Source organism: Takifugu rubripes, chromosome 19, assembly GCF_901000725.2.
Source record: "Takifugu rubripes chromosome 19, fTakRub1.2, whole genome shotgun sequence".
Taxonomy (NCBI): Eukaryota; Metazoa; Chordata; class Actinopteri; order Tetraodontiformes; family Tetraodontidae; genus Takifugu; species Takifugu rubripes.
The window spans coordinates 5,255,185-5,268,109 of NC_042303.1; the positions used below are offsets into that span (position 1 = coordinate 5,255,185).

Consider the following 12,925-nt stretch of genomic DNA (forward strand, 5'->3'; position numbering starts at 1 on the left):
AGCACATGACACAGCAATATGATTTTACAAAAATAGAGTAGAGGCTCGATGACATGACCTTCTGGTATCTTTTTTTTAAATACCTGACAACTTAATGTCAGTGTAAAGTCGATTTGGAATTCTATTAACATGTGTATTTTATTGATGTGTATTTAACTTCTGTAAGACTATATATATATATATATATATATATATATATATATATATATATATGTGTGTGTGTGTGTGTGTGTTATATATATATATATATATATATATATATATATATATTAGTCTTATAGCTATTCTATGAATTTAACACACACACACACACACACACATATATATATATATATAATAGCATTGCAAGAATTAATGACTACAGAGAATAGAACACCACCAGCCTGTGTTGAAGAAATCCAAATTTCCTATCCCCTCCTATGTAGCTGAGGCAGGATATTGAATAAACCATTAATCTCCCTGTTCTAACCTCACAGCTACAATCCATCCTCTCAGATTTAAACCCATGAAATTTAGACTGAATAACCTTCTTATTATGCCCAAGCACCAAATTTATTTTCTCAACGTAACCCAAGCCTGTAGAATCTCAAATGTTGTCCATAATGACTCAACACTTTATTGCTCTCTGCAGAACAGAATACCAGCAAACATAAGTATGAGTTAGTCATTTTATGTTTTGCCGCATCTATGCATCTTGTTTGGCAGCACACATTTGAAATAGGTTGATGGCAATCCATTTTTTCCCCTTTCTAATCATTTTTTCATCCATCCTCTCCACCTACCTTCTCACAGTTCTCTGTTTTCTCTGCTCTGCGCTTCCTTTCAAACAACAATCTGGTCAATTCTGTCTTCTCCTGATCTTTATGTTTTCTTTTTATTGATGTAATAGATTCTTCCAGCAGCATGCATGCCTGTGCGTGATGCTCTGTTACTGAGTCAGTGACTGGCAAAAGCTATTTAAGGGTTGTTGTTTTTTTGTTTTTTTCCCCAATAGAAGTAAACTCAAAAGACATTGGAGGTTGGGTGGGCGGTGTGAATTGGGGGTTGGCTGCAGGGCTATAGTCAATGTGGGTGGCAGACCTGCTTAAATGGTTTTAAAATAGCACTATAGGCCACTAAATCTGATATACACATGAAAACAAGACAACAGAGATCAATCATCCTGGACAATGCAATTAATCCATTTATTGATACAGCGTATCATTCCAGAGTTTCCATTTGATGTTCCAGCTCATCACTAGATGTCAAAATAGATCGACTTGTTGGCTTAGGCTGGGTTGGCCTGGGTAAACTGAGACTGGCCAGATCATACAGTCACAGCCGGAAAGGGATTCAAATGCAGTACACACAACTGAGGTTTAATCAATGAAAGGTCTTCAGGCAGTTCCTGTGAAGACAGACAGATGAACTTACTTGCTAAATCCAAACAAAAAGTCTTTCACAGACATATTCCCAGAGGATAATAATTCAACTCATAGCAATCTAGAGTTAGCAAATTCAGAATCTGGAAATCTGGCCAACAAAGCCAAGGGAGGAGCAGGCAAACATAAGGTCGGCAGAAAACAAGGTAATTACTGGGACAAAACCCACAATCAAAGTGATGTAGAATGACAGATTTGGTACACAGAAGTCTGGCAGACTTTTGCGAATTGCATTATTATGTTATTTCTATTCTAATAAAAGTAGAATTAGTAGGATTAAAAGTAGGAAAGTGGAGTGTGGGAATGGGTCTGTGTGTGAGCATGTTTAGTGAGAAGGAGGACAAAACAATATTGTGTGATATCTGCTTAGGTTAGGCTAATCAGGCCTGTGCGCCTCTGCGTATGCTGAGAACCGCTCCAATGTAGTCAAAACATGAGCAATGTGACTCGGCGAGCACAGGGGAAGGGGAAGGGTGAGAAGTGTAGCTGATGCAGTTTATGTAACTAATATACGCCTCCTGCTGTGTAACCATGCCTGTATTTTAATAAAAAGCAAACAACGCGGGTGGTCACGGAGTTAGCCGTGCCGCTTACACACGCACACACACACACACATTCATTCACACAAGCGCACAGCGCATAGGCAGCTATTTGCCGGCAATATTTAAATATCGTGGCTGACCTTCCCACTGTGTTGCATTTCATTCCCATACCGTGATTTGGTTTACTTGGTTTTAAGCATTTCACACACCACTTTTTGCCATAGCCTCACATTGGATTACGTTGTAGCCGACATGCACGGAATGGCCAACCGGCATTTATGTTACAATTGTTTCCACTCGCGTTAGCGATGCACTTCATATTGCCTCCCAGTATTACCTTCCGTCTGCTTAACATTGCCCAACATCCTCAAAGAATCACGCCTACACTATGGCTGTTTAAAACATCAAGGTCATTTCAAGGTTCCAGGCTGGACTACTGTAATTCTTTATTATCAGGGTGTCCAAACAACTCTTTAAGAAGCTTCCAGTTGATCCAAAATGCTGCAGCCAGAGTTCTGACAGGTATTGACAAAAGAGATCACATAACTCCTGTAATGGCGTCGCTTCATTGGCTGCCCGTTAAATTCAGAATAATTTTTAAAACCCTTCTTTTGACCTACAAGGTCCTCAGAGGCCTAGCTCCATCCTACCTGGAGGAGCTAGTGATACCTTATCAGCCCAATAGACCGCTCCGCTCTCAGAATGCTGGTCTACTTGTGGTTCCCAGAGTTTCAAGGAGTAGAATGGGGGGCCGAGCATTTAGCTACCAGGCCCCCCTGCTATGGAACCAGCTCCCTGTCCAGGTACGGGAGGCTGACTCCATCGCTACTTTTAAGATCAAACTTAAAACCTACCTCTTTGAAAAAGCTTATTGTTGTTAATTCTGTAGTTCCAGTTACTATCATAGATAGACAAATTATCATACTTAGGGGGTCGTCTAATCGTTAGGTCACGTTTTAGCTATGCTGTTATAGGCCAAGGCTGCCGGGGTCCGGAAACATGATCACCTGACAGGCCTCTGTCACCCCACTGGGTCATGGTTTCCTTTCCTCTCCTTTCCTCCTCCTCATCAAGCAGACTAGTTATGATGATTCCTGTGTAGTTTTTCTGCTTCTCCCCCGCCTCCCCTCTCTATTTATTTACAGGTATCGCCGCCTTCGGAGCTGCATGACGACCTCCAGCCCCGCTGACCCATTGTATAGTGTATTTTTGTGTGTGTTTCTGTGCTCTGTGCCTCTCCTCTCCTCTCCTCTCCTCTCCTCTCCTCTCCTCTTCCTCTCCTCTCCTCCTCTCCTCTCCTCTCCTCTCCCCCTCCCCCTCCCTCTCTCCCTCTCCCTCTCCTCTCCTCTCCTCTCCTCTCCTCTCCTCTCCTCTCCTCTCCTCTCCTCTCTCTTTACCCAGCCGGCCAACAGCAGGAGGGTCCCCCTACATGAGCCTGGTCCTGCTCAAGGTTTCTTCCTGTTAAAGGGGAGTTTTTCCTTGCCACTGTTGCTTGTCTGGGGTTAGGCCCTGGGTTTCTGGAAAGCGCCTTGAAACAATTTTGATTGTATAAGATGCTATATAAATAAAGATTGATTTGATTTGATTTGATTTGATTTGTTTCTGTCATTTATCAAAAGCATCAGTATTTCAGTGACTCACCAGCATGACATACTTCCTGGTTTTGGGGAAACCGTTGGACTATTCAATGTTTGTATTTATAGAGGGGTTTCAATCTATTTTAGCGGAGGTGTTTTATTGTGGTAGGGTGAACATGTATTTTACTATGCACTGGATGGTTTTTGGTGGTGGAAATTTCCTTTGGACGTTTATGCATATTATGTATGTTCTTCTCAGTTTTTACTTTGAGTTTAGAAATGTATTATTTAGCATAATAATAATTTTGATAATTGGTTTAATCTGTGGGAGGGGTTACAGGTATATAAGCCCTGTAGTAGGCCCCAGACGGGGTTCTTTTTGAGTTCGGCATGATGGAAGTTGTGGCTGTGTAGAAGTGTGCTCTTTATGCTATTGTATTGATTTAGCCTGGCAACTTTGAAGCAACTTTATTTTTGGTATTTTCTAGTTATTGCTTTGCTTAGTTTTTGTTTGTATTTTGAGCACTGAAAATGTTTGCACGCTTTTGAACATAGAGAAATAAATATATATTTTTGGGAAAAGAAGCTTCCATCTCCCTCTGTCTCCTCCACCGCCGACCATTCATGCGACAGCAGGGGTAGAGGGTTAGAGTCTCTGGGACAGCGCGGCAGAGTACGTGTCTGATCGGAGGGTGACTCCCCCTTGCAAGGTGAAAAGTGAAGAGAATTATTTTATCTTATTAGCATGTGTTATACTATATGTTTTTGTTTTATGTTACAGTTAGTTTAGAAGTTAGGGATAGTATATAATCTTTAGTAGGAATACACATAAGCAAGTCAGTTGACCCTTCCTTGACATAAATACTGCTTAGACAGTTGGAGCAAGGCAGACAGGAAATGGTAGACCCCCATCGTAAAACATGACAGCATAATTTACTGGTGATTGATAAGTTCCTGGACAGGAATAAGACATCTGATCTGGCCATCTGAGAAGACAATGGAGAAGGACTGCACCAACACCAAATGAGGCAGGAAGAAGAAGATGAAGTCACCCAAGAAGAAGGACTGGATTGGACTGAATTAGCATCAATAATTACATATGTCTTTCTATAAAAGACTGGGCCAAGGGATAGTTAGGTTGTCAGACTTCATGCCCTGACAATTGACTTTGTTGTTTGTAGGGTTATGAACTGGCCCGGAGCTCCGTAATATTTGTATCTTGAATTGATTCTATGTGCTAAATACATTTTGAAATTGGCATTTGTTCACTTGAAGTCTTCATTTAAAGAACACGCGGATTGGCAGTGACACACGAGAGGTATTGCAATCCAACAAAAGTTACTTCGAAGTCTGGTCTCAACTTGTGGTGAACTTTGTTGGTGCGCCTGCCTGAGTACACTTCTGAGGACTCCAGTAAGTATTCGACGACATTTGACAGGAGTGGGTTCTGTGGTGAAGAGAATTATTTTATCTTCTTAGCATCTTTTATCTTATTAGCATGTGTTATACTATATGTTTTGTTTTATGTTACAGTTAGTTTAGAAGTTAGGAATACTATATACTCTTTAGTAGGAATACACATAAGCAAGTCAGTTGACCCTTCCTTGACCTGAAGACTGGTCAGACAGTTGGAGCCAGCCAGACAGGAAAGGGTAGATCCCCATCGTAAAGCATGACAACGTAGTTTACTGGTGTTGATAAGTTCCTTGGCAGGAATATGACTTCGGACCTGGACATCTGGAGAAGATAATGGACAAGAAGGACCACACCAACACCAAAGGAGGCTGGAAGAAGAAGATGGGGTCATCCAAGAAGAAGGACTGGATTGGACTGAATTAGCATCAATAATTTACATATGTCTTTCTATAAAAGACTGGGTCAAGGGATAGTTAGGTTGTCAGACTTCATGCCCTGACAATTGACTTTGTTGTTGCTAGGGTTATGAACTGGCCCAGAGCTCTGTAATATTTGTATCTTGAATTGATTCTGTTTGCTAAATACATTTGTTTGCTAAATACATTTGTTTGCTAAATACATCTGTTTGCTAAATACATTTTGAAATTGACATTTGTTTACTTGAAGTCTTCATTTAAAGAACACGCGGATTGGCAGTGACACACGAGAGGTACTGCAATCCAACAATTTGGTGACCCCGACGTGTTGAAGACAGAGAAGTCATCTGAGGCAAAGAATTCAACAACGGTCACTTCGGAAGACAACTGACGACAAAGGGATCCCTAATAAAAGGTAAGCAGACACCTGTTTAATCAAAAGCTCTGCACATTGGCAATTTCCAAAAAATTTGTCGTCACTGTCAATTGAAGTGTCCTAGTTATAAATTCCAGATACAAATATAAAAATATTGAAAAAACAGGGAAGTACTGTTGAAAAAACAGGGAAGTACTGTTGAAAAACAGGGAAGTACTGTTGAAAAAATCAGGGAATTACGGTTAGAGTAAACCGTAACTAGTACAGTGCTGTATTGCTGTATGCAGTGCACTGTATATCAAAAAGATTTGGGTTGGGACTCGGAGCGCAGTTGACGGGACGGACACTCCCGACGCCCGAGATTTGTGTTTTTGTGTGGGTTGGAAAGTGCCAGAGTGAACGTGAATTAAAAGGCTCTTTGTCCTTGGGAATTAACCCCCAGAGTGGAACCGGATCAAAGACGTTTGATCTAGAAGCTTGTTTCACTGAGGCATTGAGTTGACCGTTGGAGTCATTCACATTCAATCTCACTTGGGAGCATAGTTAAAGATGGAACTGGAATGTGGTAAAGCGTGTTGGGATCAGGGAGAATGTTCTCCCTATCCTCGGTCTGTGGAAGAACAGTGGAAGTGGACTCTTGATCAGGTGGTGAGTGGCATGAAAGAAGAGGACAGGGAAAGAGAATTGGATGCAATAAAAAAGTTGTGGAAGGAAGCTCAGAAGCAGAAGATACTTCCCCCTCCAGAGGTGAAGGTTAATTTAGCTGATGCATTGTGTAAGTGGGAGTCAGAAACTCACACCATATTACAGGATCATCTTGATAATACAAAATTAGGTTTTATAGCAGGAAAATCGTGGCAAAAACAGGGTAAGGAGTTAGAAGATAAGCGCCGAAGGATACATGTGGTGGCTGTGACATGTGCAGCGGTGCACTATTTCAGATCTAGGGGGGTCACACGAGTGCCCAATGTAGAGAAACCTTCATTAGAAGATCCAAACCAGACACTGACACTTAACACCACTCTTTATCCATCATTACCTACTACCTCTTCCCCACCCCCATATCAATTGCCAGTTTTGACTAGTAACAGTGGTCAGTTAGATGTGGACAGAAATGAAGAAATGCAGGAGTTACGTGAGACAGTGGGTGAACTTTGGAGACAGGTTAGCAGGATCAAACAGGGACAGGAAGAGGTTGAAGATAACTTAGGAAAAATTGAATTTAGAGAAGAAGCTCAGGTGGTTCGCCCTAAAATCTCCCAACAAACTATATTTAAAAAACAGGACAGTCAAAAATCTGCATTAAACGTCTTTAAAACATTTAGCAATCAAACAAAACAAGTAAAAAGAGTTGATCTCTCAGGAGGATTTGCCAGGGCTGAGCGCAGGGAGGAGAAGGCAAGATTGATTTATGGCAGTGATAAAGAGGAGAGTGAGAGTAAGACAGACACCCTCAAACTTCCAGCTACATTTATTGGAGAATCGGATCTTCAGGAGCCCGTTGAAGCTGAGACAAAATTATATGAAAAAGACCCAGCTTAAAGTATGGAAAATTATGAATCAGAAAAGAGTGTGACTATAGAGGTGTACCGTTGACAGGGGCCATAAATAATGAGGAGGTGGGTCAAACAGGAATACACACGAGGAGTAAGGGGCCCGTTTCAGGAATGCCGCAGCTACAGGCCCCTCTGATACAGAAAAGAGGAGGACAGGAACCAGTATATGTTCCGTTTGCTATCACAGACATTAATTGTTTGGTGGATAAGATGCCCCCACCTGCAGAGGGAGGTGGCAAGTGGATGTCCAGCCTTTTTAGTTTAACACAGAGCATGCAGTTGGCAATGGGAGACTTTAGAGGAATTTTAGGGAGACAGGTATCTCTCTGGAATTTGGATAAAGTTGAGGTAGCAGCAGGCATTAAAGACAGACCCAATGCTGCACGTTTTGGCCCTTGTGCAACCAGGGTTGGTGAAGCGATGAGACAGATATTTCCAGTATCTCCAGGAGCAATGCAGAACCTAAGATTTAAGTGGGAGGAAAGTGAGTCGGCACATGGATTCCTTACGAGGTGTAAAGAGGAATGGATGTGTGCCACAGGGTGCCATCCTGGTTCTAAACAACAGGGAAAGAAAGAGGAGGTGATGACAGCGCAGGAACAGCTCCTAAAAATGCAGTTAGATGAAGCACTGAAAAAGCTTAATGATAAACACAAGGAAGAGAAACAGATGGTTCAGCAGTTTTCTCGGCAGGTGCAGCCAGATCAATTGGGTCCGCAACAAGATTTTGCTCCGATAAACCCGTATTGGGTCAGTCCAAGGGGAGGCATGTGTGGGAGACGCGGCAGGCAGGGATACGGCTTGATAGGCGGGTACTTAGGCCGAGATCAGTGTCACGCCTGCAAAGGGTATGGTCATTGGCAAAGGGACTGTCCATATCGCAACTATCCGGAGGTACCAGGCAGTGTTCCACCATCTCATGGAATTTATCACCGGAGCTGATCTCATCTGACACCGTCGAGCTTGTGGGGTTCTCAGGAAGCCCGGAGAGACTGCCGTTTTCTGGGCCATTAGTGACTCATTTTGCCGGACAGACTGTGTTGCACCCTTTTTTGATTTCACCACATTGCCCTATCAACCTGTTGGGACGAGATCTCCTGGTGAGGAGCAGCTATTCTGTGTGGGGGCAAAGCTCTTGTGGTGCAATTTCCTAATGGACTGAAACTGAACTGCTGTATTTCCCACCAAGGTGTGAAGGGACAAATGCTGATGAGTCCGACACCCTCTCCAGAACAGGGGGTGTGGGCGGATATTTATTGGGGAGAACTTGAGCCTGAGACCTCACCTGGTGTCGGTGTTGCGGCATTGTTTCAGAGCTGGGGGCCCTGGCTGTCGATGCTGAGTCCCTTTGCCCCGCCAGTTGATCCCTATCATGTCACTCTATTTTATGACCGTGAGAATAATGAGGTCTATCAGGATGCGTTTAGAGAAAAGTTACAAGGAAATTTTTGGATGATTACATCACCGTGTTTGTTTGTAGGGCCTGAAGGTGTGGCTGCGCAGGTTGACTTTACTGCTGAACAAAATGAGTGGTATGAGATGGCTGAGGAAGCGTGTCCCCACGTTACCCTTGCCATCCATGCTGAACATCAGGCAAAGGACCTTGGTCCTATGATAAAAAGGTTAATGAGTGTCACAGATTGGAGCTCTACTCAGATTCCTGGCCTGTTATATTCTCCTTTAGAAAAGAGTTACAAGATAATGCATACAACTACTAACTCAGTAATCTTACAACATCGACAGATTCAGAGGTTTCATGGGAGAGAAAAGACCGATCATCCGGACAGCGCACAAATTTTAAATACATTTCCAGAAACTTTATGGTCCTCTGGCCCGACAGATGTGGGGTTGTGTTCTACTGTTGAGCCAGTGACATTCAGTGTCTCGGATTACAACCCTGTCTGGCAGAGTCAATATAAACACAGACCACCTGCTGAGGAAGGCATTCAGGAAACAATAGAAGGGCTGTTAATTTCTGGGGTTCTTGAGTATTCCACTTCAGCATGGAATACTCCGATTTTGCCAGTTGAGAAGCAGGAAAAAGGGAAATATAGGATGGCTCATGATTTGAGACGTATTAATTCTATTGTGACAACACCCACAGTGCCAGTTCCCAACCCATATACTGCAATATCAGCTTTGTCTCTTTCCCATAAATGGTTCACATGTATTGATCTGGCTAATGCATTTTTTGTCTCCCACTGGACTCTGCTATGCGTGACATCTTTTCTTTCACATATAAAGGCAGACAATTACGATATACATGTTTACCACAGGGATTCATTTTATCCCCTGGTATTTTCAATCAGACATTACGGAAGTTGTTGAAGGACCTCACTCTACCAGAAGGGGTGGTCTTGATTCAATATGTTGATGACATTTTATTGGCGGCTACATCAGCTGAGTCTTGTTTGCAGGCAACGCAGGCACTCCTTACGCATTTGTGGGAAAAGGGCTTTAAGGTCTCTAGAAAGAAGCTTCAGTGTTGTCGTCGCTCTGTGACGTTCTTAGGTAGGGTGGTTTCTGCTCAGGGTACAGGTGTATCACCAGCTCATAAATCCTCTATCCTTGAACATCCTAAGCCAGAGACTGTAAAGGAAATGTTGTCATTTCTGGGTCTTGCGGGCTATAGTAGACACTTTGTCCCTGCATATTCAGAAAAGACTACGCCCCTACGTGCAATGGTGAATGAACAGGGAATGCGTAATTTGACAGCTCGGTTGACATGGACAACTGAGGGAGAGAAAGCATTCATTGCCCTTAAACAGGCACTCACTACAGCTGCACACTTGGCAGTTCCAGATTACAAAGAGCCTTTCTTTTTGGATGTTTCTGAAGGAGAACATACAGTAAATGGTGTTCTCTTTCAGAAAAAAAGGGGTGAAAGGAAAGTATTAATGTATGCAAGTATAATGCTGGACCCCATTGAAAACAGGCAGCCATCGTGTGTAAGGCATGTAGCAGGGGTAGCAAAACTTTTACAAAAAACAGCACATTTAGTGATGGGTCATGCTCTGACAGTTCTTACAACACATAGTGTGGTATCACTGGTCAGTTCAGCAGCATTCACCATGACCTCACTTAGGCAGACCAGGATGGACAAGATTTTAACGGCACCACATATAACATACACACATGAAGGGATCAATATGGCAGATGGCATGGGAGAGGGTGAACCACACAGATGTGAAGAGAAAGTGAAGAAAGATGAAAAAATCAGAGTAGATCTTAAGATGGAGCCGTTAAAGGATCCAGATGAAATACTATTCACAGACGGCTGTTGTTTCAGACACCCACAAGAGGGGCTGAAAGCTGCCTATGCTATAGTTAGAAAATCAGAAGAAGATTTTGAGGAAGTGGAAACAGGAAACCTAACAGGTAAAGAGTCAGCACAACTTGCAGAATTGAAGGCAGTTATTAGAACATTAGAAATATCAAAGGGAAAGAGAGTGACCATCTTTACAGATTCAGCATATGTAGTGGGAGCAATACACTTAGAACTTTGTCAATGGTTGCGGGCAGGTTTTAACACAGCATCAGGATCTCCTATAAAACATGAGGCAGAGATGAGGCAACTGACACAGGCACTCATGGAGCCAGCAGAGGTCGCAGTCGTAAAGTGCAAAGGTCACAGCAAAGAGAACTCTCTAGAGGGAAGAGGTAATGAGGCTGCAGATCAGGCAGCAAAGAAAGCTGCAGGTTATAAACCAAGTTACAATTTGTTGTTGGCAGAGAAAACAGTTCATGAAATTCTTCCAAGATACGATAGGGAAAGACTTAGTTGTGATCAAGAAGAAGCTTCTCCACATGAAAAAACAGTTTGGAAGGAAAGGGGGGCTGTGAAAGTTGAAGGAATTTGGCGGGGCCCAGACGGCAGACCTGTTCTCCCGCCCGGTCTGTTAGATGCCGTTCTGGAAGAGGCCCACGGCCTGACACACTGGGGGAAACCACAAATGATGCGGTATCTAACACATTGGTGGCATCCATTTTTGTCAGCCAGTGTAGAAAATTATATCAGAGAATGTTCAATATGCACACACTTTAATGTGAAATCAACAATTCGGCCACACGAGGGCAAGTTTCCAGTTGCCCCCATGGCAGGGCAAGAAATAATTATAGATTTCACTGATATGATGGACAGGGTCAATGGGTTCCGATACCTCTTGGTGGCAGTGGATGCATACACTGGCTACCCAGAGGCGGTTCCCGTAAAAGCAGAAGATGCAAAAAGTGTTATTAAATTTTTGATTAATCAATATATTCCAACACATGGTTTCCCCAAACGAATTAGGTCTGATAATGGAACTCATTTTAAAAATAAAGATTTACAAGAAGTAGAAAAAGCATTGGGCCTTAAACATGCATTTGACACCGTCTATCATCCACAATTACAAGGGAAGGTAGAAAGAATGAATCAAACACTGAAGAGCAAAATTGGCAAGATATGTGCTCACAGTGGAATGAAATGGACACAGGCACTTCCAATAGCCTTGATGTCAGTGAGAAGCTCTGTTAAGCTCCCGAACAGGATTCACTCCCTTTGAGCTCGAGCGGGGTGTTCTCTTTCCGGGACCAGGAGCAGAAAATCCATAGGCCAGCCCAGCACTTTTATGAAATATAAATCTTATTTTGTTCAACTAAAAACGACTCTCTCAGTTTTCTCCCAACAGGCAACTTCAGTAACCACATCCAGTAAGGATCCAGGAACTCAACACACAGCTGAGTGGGTTCTTCTGAGAGTCATCAAGTGAAAGTGGTCAGAGCACAGGTGGACTGGTCCCTTTGAAGTTGTAGAGTGAACATTACATGTTAACCCTAACATACTAACACTCTAACACATTAACCCTAACTCTGGTATCACTGGAATCAATGTACCCCAGCAGGTAACTCACAGAGAACGCTTGGACAGATTCGGAAACATCTACAGGAGACGGCACAATGATTACAGTTCTACTTTTGTGTGCATTGTGGGGAGGATCTCAAGGCAACGTGGGAGAGATCTGCCTGGGTTACACAGGGGTGATTCTTGATTACATCAAAGGGAGTGATACAACATTTCAGTTTGATTTATGTGAGGTTATAGGTGGCTGTAGAGACCCTGGAAATTGGAGGAACATGGATGTTTACTTTACTTTACGTTTTGGGGCAATTATGTTAACTGGTGGACAGGGCAGGCTTGGAGTGCCTCTCCTCCACATGGCTGGTCAAAAGAAAACTGGGAAAAAATTACATTCACTAGAGGACTTTTAGCAGGGCGGAATCATAAGGGGTTGAATCCTTTATTATTCTCTATTAAAAGTATGCATTATTTTCCGGAGATAATAAATAATAAAGGTGATGATAGGTTATTCATAGTGTTAGGTGTACATGTTGGAGGTCAAGATCCTAAAGGTATAATTCAAATTAATTTTAGGAATAATTCAATCCCTGTACCAACTTTGGCAACTCCAGTGGCCGATCCTAATGTAGTAGCAGTAGATTTTAGTAAATTTACTGCGGAAGATGTGGTGAAGATCGCTACAGGCTATGGGGATGTAAATATTTGGTTGGAATGGATCCAGGCTACAGCAAAGGATCAAAAAATGACAAATTGTGTTGCCTGCTCTGCTGCTAGACCTACT

At 42.7% G+C, this 12,925-nt stretch overlaps 1 protein-coding gene across 5 annotated transcripts in view; it reads right to left on the minus strand.

The window, feature by feature from the left end:
* Nucleotides 1–962, minus strand: part of igfn1.1 (immunoglobulin like and fibronectin type III domain containing 1, tandem duplicate 1) — a 31,243-nt gene extending 30,281 nt beyond the window's left edge. For 3 of the 5 annotated variants that reach the window (XM_029826692.1, XM_029826693.1, XM_029826690.1), the window contains exon 1: nucleotides 783–959. The gene's annotated coding sequence lies outside the window, so the exon portion shown is untranslated. Of the gene's footprint in view, nucleotides 1–782 lie in introns of all 5 variants that reach the window. The other 2 variants (XM_029826691.1, XM_029826696.1) reach the window with 2 other exon arrangements.
* Nucleotides 963–12,925: the final 11,963 nt, after the last annotated feature.